The following is a 7,308-nucleotide window of genomic DNA, read 5'->3' as shown; positions in this document are numbered from 1 at the left end:
ATATGCTAATTAAGAACGAAAGATGCAATTCTTCTAAAGAAGTTGTTATTAAAATGGTTTTCAAATATAAGGAAACAATATAACAAAAGAAATTTTATAGTACGTATTTTCTGCTGCGTTTTTTGGACAAACATGTTAGGGTGTTACAAGTTGGTATCAGAGCCCTGGTTTGAGCGAAACAATGTACAAGAAGGTAAGTACTTGAACTCAACCATGTGTGCTCTTGTGATTAGTGACCCGTACAATCCGAGACTCGATCAAGACCGAAAGGTAAAATTTAATACAAGTATGTGTGTGGTTACTAATAATGAGAAATGTTGTATGGTGAGCTTGTTGGACAATGAGGATGTTCCGTAGTCGCGGGCTAGCTTGAAGATTAACGCATGTGATAAGGCATGCAAATGGACCCCAGGTAAATTTTAAATTTGGTAAGTACCGGTATTTAGCATACCTTTAAATACGAGGGTGTAATCCAAGAAGGATTTAAATGAGTGTGGTACAAATTGAAGACCGGTTCCCTGGATATAAATCGATGATTCTCATGAAAACACGAGACTAAAATGTGGGTTGCACGGCTGGCCAGTGTGCAAGAAGCACAGGACGCTCGTGAGACCATGAGAATCATCACACGTATATCAGGTCGAATTGGGAAATAGGGGTCGTATAGGGATGGAAGGGGCCAACGATTCTTTAAGAATGGAATCAAACCTAAGAAAGAAAGGTGGAAACAGTACTTGAAACGGGATGTAGAGTGTTGCATTAATATGTGACACATGATATAGAATGTGGAATGTAGTGTTGGAACACAACACTTGAAGTTTAATGTAAAAGGTTGTTACGAAACCTATCATATGAAATGAGATGAAAAATGATGCGATGAAAGAAAGAAATGTAGGAATGAAAATGTCTGAATCCGTGAAATGGGTTAAACATGAAAGGAATGAAAAGTAGAATGAAATGTTTGAATCCGTAAGTAAGTACGGATCAAATAATGTAAGAACGAATGATAAGAATGAAAAGTTTGAATCTGTAATTGAGTACGGATCAAAAAAGTAAATATTCTTTAAAGCAGATAATATCCAAGTTATGTTTTAAATTTTGCATGTATATATATATATATATATATATAGGGTAAGCTTCATGCGAGAACCACCTTTATTGCGAAAACCGCGAGAACCAATGCGAACATAACCTAAAATAGCTAAAAAAACCTAACCCCCACCCCCCCCCCCCAAAAAAAAAAAAAACCTAAACCCCCACAAAAAAAAACTAACTCCCCCTCCCAAGCTAAATGCTAAAAACTAACCCCCCCCCACCCCAACCCCCCAAAAACCTAACCCCCCCCCCCCAAGCTAAAATGCTAAAAACTAAACCCCCAAAAAACCTAAAAAAATAAAAAACACAATTTTTTTGCTACTAAAAGTAGCGCTTTTTTTATAAAAATTGTTAAAAAAATTGTGTGTTTTTTTAGCTATTTTTAGGTATTTTTGGTTGTGTTCACTTTGGTTCTCGCAATAAAGGTGGTTCCTAACGGATCCTTTTCCTATATATACATACATACATATATATATATATATATATACATACATACATACATACATATATATATATATATATATATGTATATGTATATGCAAATATGTTGATATGCAAGAACGGTTAAAAGGACAACTGAGTCATGCGGGTCAAATGGTGATCGCCATTTGAACTGTCACACCCCAACCGATGACGGAAACATCGGGGCATGGCACTGAGCGAAACAGATTGTCCAGGAGAATTCCATAACAACTATTTTACCAGATATTTAAATATTATGTGCCATACCATAACATACCAAAGCAAATAATTATTACAGAACAAATATCTCAAAGACAAGTATCACGTTCCAACAACTCAGATTTAAAATAAATAAATTGTTTTCGATTTGTTTCTAGACTCCTCCCTACTTGACTCCACTAAAGCAGGTAAGCACAACATCCTAAGCATTCAAACATCTCTCACATACATTAAAATAGAGGTCAATACACATAGTTAGGGCTGTAAACGAACCAAACGTTCAGCGAATAGTTCGTGAACCGTTCGGCGGGAAGTTCGTTTATGTTCGTTCGTTTAATAAAGGAACGAACATGAACAAGAAATTTCGTTCGATTAGTTAAATGAACGAACATGAACAGAGGTCTCATTCGTTCGATTGTGTTCGTGAACATTCGATAAGGTGTTCGTGAACGTGTTCATGAACATTCGTTGATTTGCGTTCGTTTATGTTCATATGTTTGTGTTTTAATTGAAGATCTTTGTACTTTCTTATATTTTATTTGTACTTTTTATATTATTAATCTTTTATTTATTTTATTTCCCTAACAATTAAATTAGGAAACCCACTTTCACCTTGTTTATACATCATTTCCCTTTCATTTCTCATTATTTACATCCGCGAATACGATCGACCTCCGTTCCACAATAAGGGATTCAAGTTCGAGTGCTACTCTCTGGGCCATCTATCTTTATCCTTCGTCGCATTCGCCAAATTTATTTGTGTTCGTTTGTGTTCATGAACCGTTCACGAACACGCTCATTTTCTTAATGAAAGAACACGAACATAAAATCTCGTTCGGTAAGTGTTCATGAACCGTTCGTGAACATATTTATTTCCTTAACGAACGAACACGAATAAGGCCTTGTTCGTGTTCGTTCAGTTCGTTTACAGCCCTACACATAGTGTAAAGGTGAGCATACAAATTTGAAGTAAAGCCCTTAACAACCCTTGTCCACGACAGGTGCTGAGTCTAAACTATAGTACTATCGTTGCTAAGGTGTCAGGCAACAATCACTGTGTTAACATAACATACAAGCATTCATCGAATAACACGTATAACATGCAAGAGCGATTATCATACAAAAAGTGTTTGCGTTGTGTGTAGATTGTGTTTTAGAATAAGTAACGTATGTAACACCCAAAAGTGCGTAAAGCAAAAAGGGTTCGAGTATACTCACAGATAGCGTTTAACAAGTAAACATTGCCTTGGATTGAAGGGAGCGCTAAGAGAGATTAGCCTGAACAGTTAACGATAGCATAAACGATAAGCGGCGTGTAAAACGATGCAAAGTGTCAAAGTGTCGGACGGTAATCCGATCGGAACAATCCGATCGGATGGCCAGTCGATCGGATGGCAATCCGTTCGGATGGTCATCCGATCGGGTGGCCATTCAATTGGATTGTCATCTTGTTTAGTAAGGATGTGTTTGTGTATGATGGCTTTGAAGCTTTTGTTGTAGCATTTTGAAAAACAGAGAAGTATCTCTACCCTTCAGTTCGATCGGATAACAATCCGATTGGTAGGACACTTAGTGAGAACAAGTTCACAGCATGATTGTCACTCGATCGGATAGCAATCCGATCGGGTCGCAATCCGTTGGAACTGATAATGTGTTGCACATGTTGAAAATTTGTTAAGTGTTGAGTCTCTGTAGGATCGATTTACCGACCAAACTAACGTATCAAGTTCAATTCAGCAAGATATACACTTTAACTGTCTTTCTGATTGATTTGACAATGATTTACAGCGAGACAACACTTCGGCAGCAGTTCGGCACTGGAACCGGAAAGTTACAAATGACAAGGCACTCAAGGTATTTATAGGCTGGTAATTTCATGTGGAATTACTTCACACAAAATTAGCTTTCATGCGATTCCATGCGGAATTAACCCGTAATTTCGTGCGGAATTACCAAAAGGTAATTTCGTGCGGAATTACCTCCAATCCCATTTTTAACATATTTCTCGTACTACGTGCCCTGATCTATCTAAATACGTACAAGACTCGATACAAGACGAAGTCTGTGACAACCCGTAACTTCAGGTTAATGCTTTAACTTAACACAATTAAGTTGGTCACACAATCTTTAGCATTTCATGAAACTATGTACTACTTTATGCATTATTTGACTTACATGAGAACTTTATGCCTTGATTGTAAATTATATTGTGGTGTGTGTGTTTTATGTAAAAGATGACACTTAGGGGTGAGTAGAGTAGTTAGTGAAACCTTAATAACTCCTAACCCTAAAACCTCCCTCACAAATCACTCTACGGCAGTTCAAATCATTCTCTCTACAATTATTTCTCTCATCATTCTTGGCTACACAAGTTCTCTTGCATCAATCTTGATTTCCCAATCCATCTAGAATCAATCTAAGGTAAACGTTTAATGATTATTTGTTGTTAATCATTGGTTATTTGATTCATGCAAACCCTAGCTCTCCAAACAATGGTTCCGTGTTTATTGATCATTCTGATTGTTGTGATATAGTTTATGAACAGTTGTGTAATCACTTGCCTGATGTTAAGATGCCTGATATGTTAGAATTGTTTGATTGTTGATTAGATTACAGCATTGCCAATGTATGAAAATTAGGGTTTTTGATCGTAACCTGCAATGTAACTGTTCCATTGAAATTCTGTAAAATGGTTTTGGAATTCACGCATGTTGATAACTCGGAGTTAAGTGTCAGGGCTTTGTGAAGTCACAAGTCCGAGGTTGTAACATGACACTTGCCTCCGAATTTTGTAATGAACATAAGGTCCGAATTTTGTAATGAAAACATAAGGTCCGAATTATTGTAATGCACATAAGGTCCGAATTTTGTATTGAACATATGGTCAGAGTTTTGGGATTTAAACATGGTCCGAGTTTTGAGAGGGGGTGTTTGGTCCGAGTTTTAAGAGGGGGTGCTTGGTCCGACTTTTGATGCTTTACATGGTCCGAGTTTCATGATGCTTGTATAGTCCGAGTTTTATATGTGAAGCATGGTCCGAGTTTTTATGAATAATACATGATCCGAGTTTATTAGAAGATCCTTGGGTCTGAGTTTTAGTTATTGTTTAATGCTAAGTTCAAAACCCTCTTTGGGTTGTATGAAGAACACCTTGCATGCCATTGTAATGTATGTTACTGTATGTTTCGGTATGTTACTGTATGTTACTGTATGTATGTGCAATCTATGTCATGCTAATCTGTAAACAATTACCACACGGAACACAGTTGTTTGGACACCAAGGAATTGTAAACCTTATTTGAACGTAAACACTTACATTGAGTTTATGTGCAATGTACCTTAGGTCGTGTGTAACGGACTTAACCATTAATTAACACTAGAAGCACAATAACAAACCGAGCAAACCAAGGTGAGTTCACACTCTTACCAAGGCATGGGATTCCCGGGGTAGGGATTGGGATTGGATGATTATCTGTACTAACGTTGTGATTGGGAATTATGAGTTACTGACCTCGGTTGGGAAAGGTCACTTATAGATACAGCTAGACTAGTGATACATGGGGAAGCCCCCACTACTCTTCGCACACATGCCTGTAATGGCCGCGATACTGATACTGATTCTTCGCACACATGCCTGGAATGGCCGCGATACTGATACTAAACTTCGCACACATGCCTGGAGGGCCGCGATACAAGTCTACAATACATGGGAAACCCCCACTAATCTTCGCAAACATGCCTGGAGGGCCGCGATGTAACTAAAAACGATACATGGGTTACTAAACAAACAAACGTTTTATGAAATGAACACTATTACTAAACAACCCACTGTGAACTCGCTCAACTAGTTGTTGACTCTCTGTTACATGCCTTGCAGGTCGTTAGGTATACATGGAGCTTGCACTGGGAGGCGTGGTCGTTGTGGACAAGGATCGTGAATGCTTTGATTAAACATTTTGACACTACATATTCATACTTATGTTGGGTTTATTTTATGCTTCCGCTAAACATTGATATTGCACTTATGTATTGAACACCTTACATATTGGTTTGGTTGAATTGCATTTACTTTTACTTATTACTTACATGTTCAATATGATTGGTGGCTTGATCCTGGTCAGTCACGCCTCAAAGCGGTGGTACTCCGCGGGTGGATTTTAGGGGTGTGACATATTGGTATCAGAGCCATTGGTTATAGAGAACTTGGTTTTAATATGGGGAAAACGTTTTTATTAAAACCAGACTATAACCAGTACAGTGCTCAGCGATCCATAATGACGCCTCGCTCCACGTGCAAGACTCAACATCCTAGGTAATATGGGTTATGTTTATTGCCTACATGTTAGAATTACATAGAACTTTGCTCGTGGTATGCCTAGATTACATTGCCTACTATTCGTTATTGCCTGAGAACACTTGTGTACTTTCTCTCTTCTGTCATCGCACTATTCGCGAACCTCTCTCACTTATGTTACATTTGCTATGAAGATCATGGCCGAACGTATTAACTTGATTCAAGCCCAGTTGACGGCTCTCATCAACAAACAAGTTGCTGCGGCACTTGCAGCTGCACACACAGGAGGTCAACATGCTCAGCAACCTGTTTGCACTTTCAAGAACTTCATGGACTGTCGTCCAAGCACATTCAGTGGCACTGAAGGAGCAGTTGGACTCCTCCATTGGTTTGAGAAGCTCGAGTCTGTGTTCGAGATGTGTGAATGCCCTGAGGCTCGCAGGGTGAAGTACGCCACTGGCACACTGGAAGGAATTGCGCTGACTTGGTGGAACGCGCAAGTTCAGATTTTAGGGTTGGCAGCTGCTAACGCCACCCCTTGGAATGATTTTAAGGAACTCATCAAACGGGAATACTGCACACGTGACGACATCCACAAGTTGGAAGTGGAGCTTTACCATCTGAAAATGGCAGGGTCGGAAATTGAAGCTTATACGAAATGGTCAAACGAGCTGGCCATCTTGTGTCCAACTATGGTGGACCCTCCAGTCAAGCGCATTGAGTTGTACCTGAAGGGGTTATCACCAGAAATTCAGAGCCACGTGACATCGGCTAACCTTAATCATATCCAGGATATTCAGCGACTTGCTCATCGCCTCACGGATCAGGCAGTGGAACAAAATAGGCTACCTAAGTGCATCAGCGCTACTGCTACCGCTACCACTTCTGCTACACCTGCTACTCCCAGTGATAACAAGCGGAAATGGGAGGGGGATTCCAGCAACGGTTCAGCTTCAGTTCAGTCTCAGGTTCAGCAACAAAAGACTGACCACTACCAGAGTCCCAGTCAGTAGTCTTCTGGTAGTCGCGGGCAGAGAGTTTTTCACGGAAATCACCCCAGGTGCAACAACTGTAACAGATACCACAGTGGCCAGTGCAACAAGGGTCGCTATCAGCGGTGCCTCAAGATGGGTCATGAGGCCAAGGATTGTAGGAGCCCACGGCCTGTAACTCAGAATCAGCAGCAGCAGCAAACACCGCAGAATCAGCAACAAGGCAACAAAGGATGTTTTCATTGT

The sequence above is a fragment of the Helianthus annuus genome, chromosome 3, assembly GCF_002127325.2.
Source record: "Helianthus annuus cultivar XRQ/B chromosome 3, HanXRQr2.0-SUNRISE, whole genome shotgun sequence".
In the NCBI taxonomy this organism is placed as follows: Eukaryota; Viridiplantae; Streptophyta; class Magnoliopsida; order Asterales; family Asteraceae; genus Helianthus; species Helianthus annuus.
The sequence above is the reverse complement of the archived record's forward strand: the minus strand, read 5'-3'. Positions refer to the sequence as shown.